Genomic DNA, 16,614 nt, shown 5'->3' with positions numbered 1-16,614 from the left:
TTGAATGCCTTCCCAGAAAGCCATGAACTGCTAACAAAACTTTACAACGATGTTTTGCAAAATCCTAGTTTGATGCCCTCTTGGCTAGTTAATGGTTTAACATTCCTGCATCCAAAAAAATGAGGAAACAAACGAACCAAAAAATTATCGCCCCATAACCTGCTTAACAACAATGTATAAGACGCTAACATCTGTCCTAACCGAGTACACCTATAGTTTTTTAATAGAAAGTAGCATATTCCCTAATGAGCAAAAGGGATGTAAACGTGGATCTTATGGTTGTAAAGATCAGCTACTCATCAATAAGATGATCTTAGAAGATTGTCACAAGCGACACAAAAACTTGTCAATAGCCTGGATAGACTATAAAAAGGCCTTTGATAGCCTACCACATAGCTGGATTAGGAAATGTCTGGAAATGTATAAAATAGCTCCTACTCTGCGAAACTTTTTATCTGTAAGTATGAGATCATGGAGAACCACACTGATGTTGAACAATGACAATGAATCTCTAAATGCTGGAGATGTAAGAATTTCATGTGGCATTTTCCAGGGTGACTCACTATCACCACTCCTCTTCTGTCTAGCCCTAATACCGCTCTCAAAATTGCTCAATGATGCACAGTATGGTTATAAAATATTTGATAAAAATATAAATCATCTCATTTACATGGATGATTTAAAGCTCTTTGCAAAAAATGACCAACAACTCAAAGGCCTACTAGCGATTGTTAAACAATTCAGTGATGACATCAGGATGCAATTTGGCCTTGATAAATGTGCAAAAGCTATCTTTATCAAAGGAAAAATGACAAATACATCTAATGTGAACCTTGACCAGCAAAATGTCATAAAAGAGTTAGAACCAGCGGAGAGCTACAAATACCTAGGGGTAATTGAAGGGGACAATATCAAGCACTCAGTGATGAGGGAAAGGATCAGAAGAGAATGTTATCGCAGGGTGAGAGCAATACTGAAGACAGAGCTGAACGCGAGAAACAGGATCGAAGCGATCAATGCTCTAGCCATACCAGTCGTGACTTACAGTTTCAACATCGTTAACTGGTCAATTACTGAAATATGTAATGTTGACAGAAAAATACGAAAACTGTTGACAATGCATAGAATGCACCACCCTAAGGCAGATATAGAACGTCTTTATCTGCCAAGAAATGAGGGAGGTCGAGGACTACTACAGCTGGCATTATCAATGAAGGTAGCCACAATTGGCCTAGACACCTATATGAAAAACTCTGAGGACTGGATGCTAAAACTTGTCTTAAAATATGAAAGCAAGAAAGCATCTTACTCAGTAACAAAACAGGCAAAGGAATATCTAAGTGAATTCCAATTGCAACAAATTCAAGAATTAGACGAACTAGAAACACCTACAGAAAAAGCTAAGCACTTGAAAACCCGTGCTAAAATTGCTGCCTTAGCTATTATGACTGAAAAATGGCATGGAAAACCTCTCAATGGCAAATACCCAAAGAGAGCGAATAATGCAGATATTGACAAAGCCCTTACCCACCAATGGTTAATGGCCTCTGGATTGAAATCAGAAACAGAGGGGTTTATCATAGCAGCCCAAGATCAATGCCTACCTACAAAGAACTACCAGGCCAACATATTAAAGAACGGCAGCTCCCCATTATGTCGTATATGCCAACAACAAAATGAGACCATCGATCATGTTGTCTCCATGTGCAGTCTGCTTGCGTCTACAGAGTATCTCAACAGGCATGATAGAGCTGCACAATATATTCACTGGGTAATATGCAAAAACCTGGACTTGCCCCATGATAAAAGCTGGTGGGAACACAAACCACCCCCAGTACTTGAAAATGATCACATTGCACTCCTCTGGAACTTCACCATTCAAACTGACAGAAAGATAGACGCAAATAGGCCAGACATCATACTGAAAGACTTCAGACAAAAATCATGCCTCCTCATTGATATGACTGTCCCAATTGATATAAACGTATCTGTCAAGACCTACCAAAAACTGAGCAAATATAAAGATCTTGAAATAGAAATTAGCAAAATGTGGAATCTGAAGACGAAAACAATACCTATTGTCATAGGTGCCCTGGGAATGACAGCGAAACGGGCTGATTACTACCTAGCTCAGATACCAGGAAACCCCAAAATGGCTGAAGTCCAAAAGATAGTGCTCATGGGAACTGCCCATATCCTACGTAAAAAACTGTCTATGTGATCTCAAATTTTAAAGCAAACATAATTTTCTTATGGTTTCTTAAACATTCACTTGAACAAAACTGTACAAATCCAAATATATGGTACCCTAGGCATAACACCTACATGAACTTCTAACTTGTTGTCTCTTGAGGTCTCTGGGTGAGACTTGGATCCAACTTGTACAAATGCAAAACAAAAGTCAAACATAAAATAATAATAATAATGATGATGAGGAGGAGGAGGAGGATGACGATGATGATGATTGTGTAACTAAAGACAAATTTGTTGAAACACACGAAGAAGGCCGGCTTCATCAAAACTGAAAATTGTGTAAGTAAAGAAAAGTCTAAACAAAAATGTCCAAAAAGAATAAAAAAGCATGGAAGGAAAAATGTACGGTCAGTCTGCAAGAGTTCTTAACGCGAAAGCAGATACAGGAAACAGGTGGCTATATAGAATAGATGTAAACACTTTGGATAGAGAGGGACATTTTTAAAGTGACTGAGCAGAGATTAGTAGACGAAGCTAATGTTATTAGAAGAAAATGGATGACAGAATTGGTGATAGAAGAGACCACAAGAAAGACTAGGCAGTAGTAAAGGCAAACAAGAGCATAAGAGATACAGATCAAACCAAAGAACAATCTAGCAATAAGGAATGGACAACTGATATCAGCGACTTCAGTGATTTAAGAGGGGGGGTAATGAGATGCCAGAAGTAATGAGCAAAGAAGTAAGAAAAATATTGCCAGCATTAAAAGACAACAGAAGGATGCTGCAAGCCATTGAATTTCAGAGAGTATGGAAAGTGTGGGTATCCCAGTAGTTATAGGTGCATTAGGAACAACCCTGAAAAATTTTACACAGGTGAATAGAAGAAATAAGCATAAAACACAGATTAGAGCAACTCCAGAAAGCAGTGCTATTAGAGACAGCTAGGATACTTAAGAGGTCCCTTGCCATTGAAGGTTAGTTGTCGCAGTGCTGTTAGGATTTTTTGTTTTCCAACCGTGTAATCTGTTGTGTGTGTAGACTAATAATAATAATAATAATAATAATAATAATAATAATAATAATAATAATAATAATAATAATAAAGATCAGTAAATATAAAGACTTGCTAATAGAAATTGAAAAAATGTGGCACCTCAAAGCGACTACCATACCAGTGATTGTAGGATCTCTAGGAATGATAAAAAAAAAAGGTACTGAAACCTATTTGAAAATGATACCAGGCTTACCATCCCTACAGGAAGTGCAAAAAATCGTGCTAACTGGAACGACTCATGTACCGAGAAGAGCATTATCGCTGTGAAAACAACATCCATTCATGAAATTTTTTTTTTGTTTTCTTAAATACATGTTTTACCTGTGAATTTGCGTGTGTAAACTGGGAATGCATACAACGAGTTTCTCTGCCCTAGGTGTACGGAAAACACTCGGCGAGAAATGAAAGAAAATTTGAAGAAAGAAGAAGAAAAAAACAACAACCTAATAATAATAATAATAATAATAATAATAATAATAATAATAATAATAATAATAGGAAAATTAGTTAAAACTAGCAATATAACACTAGATAAAGCCAATGAAATAAGAGAACTAGACGAAAGCCAACCATATAAGTATTTAGGAGTCAATGAACTAGATAGGATACAACATACACAAATGAAAGAAAAAATAAAGAAAGAGTACTATAGACGAGTTAGATCAATACTAAAAACAGAGCTCAATGCTAAAAACAAGATAATGGGTATCAACACTTTAGCTGTCCCAGTTATAAGCTACAGCTACAACATCCTTAACTGGACACTAAACGAACTATGTAAAATAGACAGGAAAACAAGAAAAATAATGACAGGATATAGGATGCACCACCCAAAATCTGACATAGAAAGGCTATATATACAACGCACAGAAGGTGGCAGGGGTCTTATACAGCTAGAAAACTATTATAAAATAACCACCATAGGACTGCAAAATTACCTACTCCAGAAGCAAGGGAAACTAATACAAATAGCCACAAAACACGAGCAAAACAAAAAAACTGTTTTCAGTATTTAAGGAAGCTGACAAATACAAACAAGAAATCAATCTACCTAACAAATACGAAGAAGAAGAAGAAGAAGAAGAAGAAGAAGAAGAAGAAGAAGAAGAAGAAGAAGAAGAAGAAGAAGAAGAAGAAGAAGAAGAAGAAGAAGAAAAAAAAAAAAACAACCTAATAATAATAATAATAATAGGAAAATTAGTTAAAAGTAGCAATATAACACTAGATAAAGCCAATGAAATAAGAGAACTAGACGAAAGCCAACCATATAAGTATTTAGGAGTCAATGAACTAGATAGGATACAACATACACAAATGAAAGAAAAAATAAAGAAAGAGTACTATAGACGTGTTAGATCAATACTAAAAACAGAGCTCAATGCTAAAAACAAGATAATGGGTATCAACACTTTAGCTGTCCCAGTTATAAGCTACAGCTACAACATCCTTAACTGGACACTAAACGAACTATGTAAAATAGACAGGAAAACAAGAAAAATAATGACAGGATATAGGATGCATCACCCAAAATCTGACATAGAAAGGCTATATATACAACGCACAGAAGGTGGCAGGGGTCTTATACAGCTAGAAAACTATTATAAAATAACCACCATAGGACTGCAAAAATACCTACTCCAGAAGCAAGGGAAACTAATACAAATAGCCACAAAACTCGAGCAAAACAAAAAACTGTTTTCAGTATTTAAGGAAGCTGACAAATACAAACAAGAAATCAATCTACCTAACAAATACGAAGAAGAAGAAGAAGAAGAAGAAGAAGAAGAAGAAGAAGAAGAAGAAGAAGAAGAAGAAGAAGAAGAAGAAGAAGAAGAAGAAGAAGAAGAAGAAGAAGAAGAAGAAGAAGAAGAAGAAGAAGAACAACAAAAGCTATAAAACAAATGAAATCCAAACTAAAACTAGAACAGCAACGGACCATGATAAAACAATGGCTGAGAAGCTCAGGACTCAAAGCAGAGACTGAAGGATTTTTAATTGCTGCACAAGACCAGAGCCTCCCCACCAGAAATTACCAAAAACACATGATGAAAAGAAATATAACAAGTAACTGTAGAATATGTGGAGATGGACAAGAAACAATAAATCATATTATCTCTGGCTGCCCAGTCCTGGCTAAGAAGGAATATATTCACAGACACGACAGAGCTGGGACCTATATACACTGGAAGCTATGCCAACACTATGGAATAACAACAGAAAAAAGATGGTATAAACACACGCCAGAAAAGGTCGATAGAGAAATTAAGGCAAATATACCAGATATAGTTTTCAAAGATCATGAAGAAAAAGAATGCTTTTTAATTGATGTATCAATACCAGCAGATGACAACGTTTCTCTAAAAGAAATGGAAAAACTTTCAAAATACAAAGACCTGGAAATAGAGATAACTCGAATGTGGAATCTAAAAACAGAAACAATTCCTATCATAGTAGGTGCCTTAGGTATAATAAAAAAATATTCAGACAAATACATAACAAAAACACCAGGACTTACAAATATATATAACATACAGAAAATTGCACTACTGGGTACTGCACACATTCTACGCAAAACACTTTCAATACAGTAAACATAAGAGCACCACAGCAAACCACAGCACATACCCAAGGCGCACAGAGCTGCGCTCGGTAGTGAAGTGAAAGCATGTTATAAAAATAAAACTACTGAACAATGATAATAATAATAATAATACTGCCCGGATGCAGTATCAGGCTGTGGCTCTCATGGCTTCTGATCTTAATTGATTGGAAGTGTTATCATGTACGTTGTTTTGTCTCGGTATGAAAGATGGGCTACAACAAATATTCTGCTTAATACCACAGATTTGCTTGTCAGTTGTTTGACCTTAACCAGTTGAGCATGTCCCTTGGTGGCTGACGATATGTGCCTCTCTGATCATGAGCAGAAGTAGTGGGGGAGCATCATAGCCATGTGTTGAGAGGAATTCTTTGGGGTTTGAATAATTCACCTTTGGAAACATGGGTGTTTTGCTCAACGTCCTTGAACAAATCTTATTTAGGGACCCTTTGAGCGGGATGGCCTACTCGACCTGAAGAAAATTCTAACTGGGCCCCACCTGCGAGGTCATGCGCTGTTTATCATGATATGAGATCACCATGTCGTGCACAAATGGTTGAGATGCATGTGCCTGGTGTACCCTTATCAGACGGGTAGTCATGATGGGTATATTGGGCTTCGTATATTTTACCCCAGTGTCACTTTGATGGCATGCACTGCTCTCTCACTCATTCAATAATAATAATAATAATAATAATAATAATAATAATAATAATAATAATAATAATAATAACAACAACAACAATAATAATAAAGATTATAATTAATTTTATTATTATTATTATTATTATTGTCATTATTATTGTTATCATTATCATGAGTATCATTATTATTATTATTATTATTTCAACAATAGGCACAAGGCCTGAAAATTTGGGGAGGGGTAGTTGATTAGATCGACATATAATAATAATCCTTTCTACTGTAGGCACAAGTTCTAATATTTTGGGGGATGTCGATGAGATCGACTTCAGTATGCATCTGGTACTTAATTTATTGAGCCCAGCAGTATGATAGGTAAAGTCGACCTCGGCAGAATATGAACTCAGACCGTAACGACAGGCGAAATACCGCTAAGCATTTCGTCCGGCATGCTAACGATTCTATCAGCTCACCGTCTTAATAATAATAATAATAATAATAATAATAATAATAATAATAATAATAATAATAATAATAATAATAATATTTTTAAAAAAGGATTGACGTAACTCTTCACGAAGATAAATAGTCAAGACGAAGAGTGCGATTCGATTGTATAGATGTTTTACTCTTTGAACAATATTTCGACAGAACGTCTGTCTTTGTCAAGTGCAAACCAAAAAGTGATTGAAAATTCAAAATTTCATAAACCAAACGTAAACTATGAACGAGAGTAACCAGCGTTCATACGTTGATGGAATGACATCATCAGTTTTTGTCAGTTTTTTAACAAGCAGACGAAAACGATTAAGTTTTTTCACTGATAGAAATACAAAAACTGATGATGTCATTCCATCAACGTATGAACGCTGGTTACTCTCGTTCATAGTTTACGTTTGGTTTCTGAAATTTTGAATTTTCAATCACCTTTTGTTTTGAACTTGACAAAGACAGACGTTCTGCCGAAATATTGTTCAAAAAATAAAACATCTATACAATCGAATCGCACTCTTCGTCTTGACTAATGATAATAATAATAGTAATAATGATAATAATAATAATAATAACAGCAAGGAGGGGGAGGACGAGGAGAAAAGAAGAAGAAGAAGCCTCCTTCCTACTGGAGGCACAAAGCTTCAAACTTGTTGGGTAGGGACTATTCGATTATATCGACCCCAATGTTTCACTAATACTTAATTTATCGACCCCGAAGTATGAAAGGCAAAGTCGACTTCAGCGGAGTTTGAACTAAGAAAGTAGCGAGGGGCGAAATACCGCTAAGCATTTCGTCCAGCGCGCAAGGATTCTGCCTTAAGAATAATAACAATAATGATAACTTTAACAATAATATATACCCTGATGCGCTACAAGGCAGGGGCTCTCATAACTTTTGATCTTAATTTATAGGAAGTGTTATCATGTATATTGTTTTGTCTTTGTATTCTGCTCAATACCACAGATCAACTAGTCTGTACTTAGAAAAATGATATGCCCCCTTATATTGCAATTCCACTGACAAGACCCTGCTACTATAGGCACAAGGCCTGAAATTTTGGAGGAGGGGGCCTTCAATTACATGGACGCCAGTGCGTAGCTAGTACTTATTTCATCGACCTCGAATATATTAAAAGCAAAGTCGAGCTCAGCGGCATTTGAACTCAGAACTAAGAGGCAGGCGCAATACCGCTAAGAATTGCGTCCGGCGAGCTATTGACTCTGCCATCGTATATTTGTATTGATAGAATACAAATATAGGATGGATGTCGGATACATAAGATGTAAGTGGTGTAGGTAGAATTTGATCAGATAATTAGGACAGCTTGACCCTCACAATTTTTTTTTCGGGGGGGGGGGGGGGGTTCTGAAAGAAAGTATCATCTCTGTCACCTAACACAGAGGAGTCACCTGGATTGACAATTTTATTTATTTTGTTTTTTCTCAAAGAAAATATCATGTCTGTCACCTAACACAGAGGAGTCACCTGAATTTCTGGCTTTAAAAATTCTGTATTCCAAAACAATCACAGTAATGGCCACTTGCTTCATCATCAAATGTTATGCCTGTACGTTAAAGGGTACGCATTTAAACCAAACCAGTCGGCATAGATAAGTTTGTCCAGTAAAGTAATTAATTACATCCATCGATAAACGCATATATTATTGCAACCACAACTATTTATTATGATAATTATACTATACTAGAGACGAAAAAAAACAAAGTCAAGGAAAGAGTGGAGGTTTTCTATGACAAGGGGGAATGAAAAGAGATAGAATAAAGGAAACGGAGAGAGGGGGGCAAAGGTAAAACTTAGCGACTGCGGAGTACTATTGCAGGTCGGGAATCTCACTAAGCATTCTTTAAATCAATTAGGGATGACAGATGGCTGCAAAGAGTGATAAGAAGAGGCAAGAAGTGAAGGAAAGGAATAGGGATTGTGGTAGTGGTACGGGTGGATATACGGAGATAGGGAGGGTGATACATCGAGTACAGTGTTAGTAAATAGGGTTAGGGCTAGGGCTAGGGTTAGGGTTAGGGTTAGGGACAGGGTTAGAGTTAGGGTTAGGGTTAGGGTTAAGTCTAGGGTTAGGGTTAGGGCTAGGGTTAAGGTTAGGGTTAGGGTTAGGGATAGGGTTAGGGTTAGGGTTAGGGTTAGGGCTATGGTTAGGGTTAGGGTTAGGGTTAGTGTTAGGGCTAGGGATAGAGTTAGGGTTTGGATTAGGGTCTGGTTTAGGATTATGTACAGATGGTGCTGCTTCCATGATTGGAAAACGTGAAGGATTTATTAGCCCTGATAAGAAAATGATCCAGATGTTCTCATTTCGTTTTATTGTATATTACACCAGCAAAACCCTTTGTCAGAAATCGACAATTTTAAGTGACGCTCTGCAGAAAATAATAGATATTGTTAACTGTACTCGTGCCAATGCAATTAGGCATCGTTAGTTTGTAACATGCTGCGGTTGGACAATTAGGTATCGAGAGTGGATTTGTCGTGTCATTCTAAAGTGCGTTAGTTATCGCAAGCACAGGTGTGAGAAATGTTTTAACTTTAACCTGGCAGATAATAAAATTTTATGAAGAACGGAATGAACAATGTGAATTATTAGATGAATATTTCAATAGAAATGTTTCTTTTCTTTGTGATATCATGACAAACAAAATAACTTGAATATTTATTGGTAGCGTAAAAGAAAATCAGTTTATGACATATGGCAAAAAATTGAAGCATTTCTTTTTGAAAGATTCTCTCCTTTAAAATGAAATTTCAACTGTACACTTTCCCCAGTTAGCTAAAGTAATTTATGACCATGAGGATTCGTATGAATCCCTTGATGAATATGCAGGTATTCTGAATTTATTAAGTGAAGAATACTGTGAAAGGATCACTGATTTGAGAAACTTGATATTTTTCTGAAACTAGCGTTTCAAACACATCTAGTAGATGCATACAAGACTCCTAAAGAGTTGCAGATGGAATTCATCGAGCTCCCAGAAGATGGCATTTTAACATCGTTATTTAACGCTAAGAAGATCCATTTGAAGTACGGAAAAATGCAGTAGGATACCCACATATCCTTTAATGGCGGTAAATTTGTAAAGATTTAAATTCTGTTGTAGTAAAATAGATAATTAACAACGCTAGCCAAATTTGATTTGGTAATATTTATTTTCGCTATATATAAATAATTATTTTATATAACTTTTATTTTTATAGAAATTGAAACTCGCCAATCTAGAACCGAAAACGAAATCGAAACCAATACCAAAATCAATTTGCAATAAACCGATGAAGAAGGAGATAATAATTATACCGGGCCAAACTTTAATATTTCTCTCTTATAATCCTCACAGAAACACATGTAATAAATAATGCAATAAACTCATTTCAGACCAACTGTGCTATTTCTTTGTCTTTGGCTTTTCCTATGGATACACTGTGATCTTTATGATTGTTAGAAAGATAGATAGATAGATAGATAGATAGATAGATAGATAGATAGATAGATAGATAGATAGATAGATAGATAGATAGATAGATAGATATGTTTCTTTATTAGCCACACAGGGCTCAACACAGAGGGGACAAAATACAAATGTAGAGTTTTTTTCTTTTCGAGGGGGGCGAAAACAAAGCAGAAAAAAAAAACAAACGTGGGGACAACGATGAAAAAAAAACATCGCAAAACGTTTGGGGTATTTACAAAGAATACGAAATAATACAGAAAATTCCCAATAAATGGGGAGGTTATCCGTGGAAAGAAAAACCTACGAAAAGACCACGGTAACCTCGGTCCTTAGTGTCACAGTTTGTTAAATAAAATTTCTTTTATTTATGTAAGAAACGTAAGTAACTCTCTGTTTACAAAATTTTAAAACGTTTTATAGAATCATGGTCAAGGTGGCTTCGTCATTTATACGTGCCATTCTTGCTACATGTATCCATCTTTTTTCGAAACATTTGCTAGACAACACTTGCCTCTCTACTCTCACCTTCTTTTTCAAGTGATACTTGAAAAAGTTGATCAGAGATTGACCAGAGTGGAAAGTATTTGTCTCTAATCCTTTCAGACGCGTCCACCAGATGCATTCTTTCGCCATAGCCACAAGTACGATAAATACAGCTCTTCCTTCCCGTTTAAAGGAAGGAGGCGTGACGATATTGACGATAGACTCGGTTGATAAACCGACTGGTCCCACACGCGACAGCAGTCGTTCGACATAAGCCCACAGCTCCGAAATGGTTGGACACCGCACGAGTGCGTGCAGAACGGTTTCATCGCTCTGACCGCATCTCGGGCAGGTCGGCCCCGCATTTCGCGAGCCGTGTCTATAGAGCTTATCCCGAACGGGTAGCGCCTCTCGGTAACACTGCCAGGCCAGGGATCTCTGGAAGTTGTCCATAGGTCCCGGCCCGAAAGTCGTCCTGAACAGGCGGATCAGGTATTCCTCGTCGACGCCCAGGTTCGCCCCGAGATCGTCGTCGTACCTGCCCTCCACTAATCCCCTATAGAATGACTTCGTTGTGATGCAGCCGCTCAAGGTCGACCCGGGACGGCAAAGTTGTTGCAGAGCAACGCGACACTCACGATGCCATTCGCCATTCCTCGGCCTCTTTTTGATCCACGACTGCAGCTCGGTCATGGAGACGAGCTGCGGGAAAGCGCGTCGCACAAACGGCGACCACACCTGCTCACCGTCGTCTACGTAGAGCCGGAGATGTCGCAGTCTCAGCGCATGTCTGCGCATCATCAACCACGGCATGCCCAGCCCTCCTTTCAGCGGGTGTTGGCAACAAACGGATCGCCTCACCATCGGAACGCTTCCTTTCCACAAAAAGCGGAAGAGGATGCGCTCCATTTCGGTGATGGCGCGATCGGGACAAGGCACGACGGTCAGGCGGTATTCGATGACGGACGCGATGTACGCGTTCGCCACCTCCGCCCGACCTTTTAGGGACAGCTTCCTCTCGGACCATTGCCGGCAGAGAGTGGCCACCCTACTCGTTATCTCGTCCCAGTTCTTCTCCGTTTGCAGGTCCGGACCGAACCAGACTCCGAGCAACTTGACCGGACCGTCCGTCCAGCGTCCCACTACTGAGGCGCTGCCGGACGGTATGGGCTTGCTTCTCCAGGTGCCGAGCAGCAAACCCACCGACTTATCCCGGTTGATTTTCGCTCCCGTCACCGCTTCGTAGTCTTTCAGCGTCTCGCCGACAAGCTCGATGTGCTCGTGGCTAGACGCTATGATGGTGACGTCGTCCGCGTATGCCGACACGCTCGTCCCGCACCCCAGTTCTCGCGGGATTCCCCTCAGCGTCTCCAGCTTCCGCAGTAGTGGCTCGAGAGTCAATACGTACAGGAGCGGCGACAGGAGGCATCCCTGACGAACCGAACGTGCAATGTCGAAGGGTCCCGATAGACGTCCATTGACGCGAACAACCGAACGGATGCCTATGTACAAGGCAGCCATCCAGCCGCGGAAAACGGGACCGAAGCCGGCCGCTTCGAGGACGGCCTCCAAGTATCGATGGTCTACCCTATCGAAAGCTTTGGATTGATCCAAATTGATCAGGGCCCCACCCATGCCAGGTTCCTTAACTGCCCTCTCTATGATGTAGCGCATCAGATGGAGGTTGTCATGGATGCTCCGGCCCGGCACGGCGCACGTCTGCTCCGTGCCGACCAGTTTCTCGATGACAAGCGCCAACCGCTTGGCTAACACCTTGGCCAAAATTTTCATGTCTGCATTGAGCAGAGTGATGGGCCTAAAGTTATCTATGGCGTCCTCCTTGTTTGGATCTTTCTTCAGCAGCGTTACCGCTCCTCGGCTCACAAAACCGGGAATGCTCTCGTTCTGCTGCCAGTTGCAGTACACGGCCGCCAAGACGTCTCCAAACAAGTCTGGCATACAGTTGTAAAGCTCGTAGGGCAGACCATCCAAACCCGGAGATTTGTCCGTCGAGCAACCCGCCATCGCGTCCCTCACCTCCTCCGCCGTGATGACCCCTTCGCAGCACTCCGCCTCTCTTGCCGATAGTCGTGGCAAGCTGTGCAGGTAGACACTAAACTCCACCCTGCCTTCTCGCTCGCCACTCCTCCCGAACAGTAGGGCAAAATGCCGCTGAAACGCCTCGCACATCTTGCTCGGCTCGAGCAATTCGCGCCCCTGTTCGTCTACCAGAGACCGGATGGTGGCTCTGTTACCCCGCTGCGCCTCCGCCACCCGGGCCTCTCGTGCGGCTCCAACACGTTCATTCCTCAGAGCGCGCATCCTTGCCCTGACAGCACACCCTTCGTGTTTAGCATTGAAGTGTTGGTCGAGGGCCAACCTCGCCGCTAAAACGTCGGATGCGATGCCACTTCGCAATGCCTCTTCTAACTTTATCACTAGCTCCCCCTCTACTCTGTTCCTCTCTACAGCTAGTGCCCTGCTATACCTTATTGCTTCCGCCCTTACTGCTCTCTTGAGGGCAAACCACCATTTGTTGTTGACGATGGCTCCCGTCAAAGCCCTCTTTACTAATGTGCTAATCCGGTCTCTGAAAACCTGTCTCGACGGGAAAGACGCGTTTAGTTTCCAGTAACCAGGACCCTGCCTATGTACCTTATCTAAGTCTAGCGTACACGTCACAAGTTTGTGATCCGTGTAGCTGACTATGTGGAACTGTGGACATCCTAAACTATCTCTATCTCTTGTCCTACACACTATCCTATCTAGATACGATCTCGACGACCCAATGCGGTTGCTCCAAGTCCACGTGGCACATTTAGGTGGTCGAGTCGGTACCTGTCAGACAACTGGAAGCGTCTGAGCAGGTCTATGAGGCCTTTGCATCCCCTTCTAGTGTTGTCACTCCCCACGTAGTCTAGATGCGTGTCCAAGGTAGCATTCCAATCCCCCACTAAAAGTAAGGGACGAGACGTTCCCAGGAATACTTCTAGACGTCGAAAGAAGTCTGACCGACCTGTTAAAGGAGGCACATAAACTGGAATCTCCCTACTGTATCCGTGTAGAGAGATTTCAGTGTATTGTATGTGCTCCGTGTTACATGTATGATTTTGATGTGTTGTGGTGGTGTTGTGCGTGGGTGATTGCTTGTTTTCGTGTCATTATCTGTTATGTTAGTGTTTGACCTAATGAATTTCATTAGGTCTAGATTGTTTGTGTTTATCGCTGTCAAACTTGTTGTGGGGTTCTGTGTTGGTGCGTTTGTGTTGGTGTTTTTGTTTTCTGTGGATGTGTTGGTTTCGGGGCTGGTAAAGCTCCCCGCTTTGTTTGTTTGTTTTTCCGTTCTTTATTTTCCTCTTTTTCTTCTTCCCCCCGTGGCCACTTGCCAATCCTCTGTGTCATCTTCATCTGACGACATGTCGGAGGAATCGGAGGGTGGGAGGGGAAGGGTGTTGGGGTCTATTTTTGTGTGGGTTGATTTTGTTGTTGGTGGTGTTGGTGCTGTTTCGTGACAGTTGGGATGTGGTGTTTTGGTTTTTGGGGGTGGGGTGGGAGTCTTTTTCGTGTTCCCTTCTTGTGGGGTTGTTGTTGTTGGTGTTGGTGGTGGTGATGGTGCTGATTCTGTTCTTGGTGGTACTGGTGGTGTTTTTGTTTGGTTCGGCTGTGTTGCTGGCTGCTGGCGTTTTTCCATTTCGTTGTACAACTGCTTGACCAGTTGTGCATATGGCGGTGTAGGCAGTAATGCTGTTTTTTTCTTGTGCTTTTCTTGTGGTTGTTGTTGTTGTTGTTGTTGTTGTTGTTGTTGTTGTTATTGTTGTCGTTGTTTTTCTTTGTATTGTTGCCGTTGTTGTTGCCTTTTCTTCTGGGCTACTGGGCATGTTTTTTGAAGGTGAGTTTTGCTACTACAAACGTAGCAAACTGGCCTTCTGCCTTCGACGAAAACATGAAAAATTGAATCCTCAGTTAACTGGATTCTATGTGGAATTTTTTCCCAGTTTGCTGGATCAATTTGTACCAGGAGTTGAAATTCCTGGCCAATCCAGTTTTGATTGCAAACGGCAGATGCTTCTAGTATGTTTATCTCCTCCTCTATGCCTAGACATATGGCAGATACTAGCCATTCTTCCTCAATTTCAGGAGGCACATTCGAAATTTTTATTTTCGTAACCCTACGACCAAGGTACGTAGGGGTCATGAGCAGGTTCTCATGCTGTAATGACTTAGTGGAGAGGTCCTTCGCTCGCTGCTCGCTGTCTAGTCTTACTTCTATCGTTCCGAATTTCAAACCTCTCGTTATGTAAGTCTTGTAAGACCAAATCGGCTTTAAGCATCTCTCAACATTTTCTTGGGTGAATTTTTCCACTGTCTTTGTCTTTAAATTAATGGTTCTGTAGATGATTTTTTTTTTCGATGTTTATCTTAAAGTCCGCGGGCGTTTGAAGATGGACTGTAACGTCCTTTTTACTTAGCATGCTTTTGCATGCAAGTAATTTCTATTTCGATATATTCAAAATTCTTTTCCTAGGCTTCAAAGCCTCGGCAAAGTTCGTTTGTTGTGGTGGTGGCGGTAGTGGTGGTATCAGTGGTGAGGACAGTGGTTTTGTTAGCAAGGACATTTGTGTCCTTGTTGTTGCTGCTGCTGCTGCTGCTGTTGTTGTTGTTGTTGTTGTTGTTGTTGTTGTCACTGGTTACGTTGGCAGGCAAGACTGCTGTAGCAGCAGAGTCTTTCTTTTTCTCCATTCTCTCCTTTAACTGTGAGGAAGGAAGACTAGGAAATTCTTTTTCGAACGAAACACTGCAGACTGCAGCGTTCGTTTCACAAAAATTTTCATGGCTACAAGACGCCATCGTCTCAAAAAAAATGGCTAGAAAGCCGAAATTGGTTTTTATATCCTGGAAATGTGCCACACAGGGCAGATTTCCGTCGCAAAAAACTTGCACCAGAGAGTCTACAAGTTGTTATACAACTTTGTATATAAAATAAACTTTACAAACAAACTTTTTAAAACATGAAAAAGGCAAAACTTACGGAGCCGACACGTCTACCGTCCGTCCATAGAGATAGATAGATAGATAGATAGATAGATAGATAGATAGATACATACATACATACATACATACATACATACATACATACATATGTATTTATATGTATATGTATATATATATATATACATATATACACACACACACACACATACACACACACACACACACACACACACACACACACACACACACACACACACACACACACACACACACACATATATATGTATATATATATATATATATATATATATCGTTTGTAGAAAACATATATCCGAAGGAAGAAGCACACTCTAAGATGTAGAGCAGTATATATTGAAAATGGGGTAGGCCGGTTTATGGGATTACCTTAGGTTTCCCGTCCATAAAGGGTTTAGCAGTATGGCGTATCCGATTTTAAGGCAAAGATTATATTGTGCACTTTCAGTTGCTGAGACATCCTTGTGTCTGACTGTTATATTTAAGAAGGTTTTAAAAACATTGAATTTGAAAAGAAATTAAAGCTTTCAAACATATTTCTTCTAAAAACTGACATAGTTTCTATATGTGCATAACTGTCTATCTCTCGATCGATTTATCTACGATGTTATCCTTTATGCTGTGTGGATCGGTGCAAAGTTGTTTTT

Source organism: Octopus bimaculoides, chromosome 6, assembly GCF_046866305.1.
Source record: "Octopus bimaculoides isolate indiv1 chromosome 6, ASM4686630v1, whole genome shotgun sequence".
Taxonomy (NCBI): domain Eukaryota; kingdom Metazoa; phylum Mollusca; class Cephalopoda; order Octopoda; family Octopodidae; genus Octopus; species Octopus bimaculoides.
The sequence above is the reverse complement of the archived record's forward strand: the minus strand, read 5'-3'. Positions refer to the sequence as shown.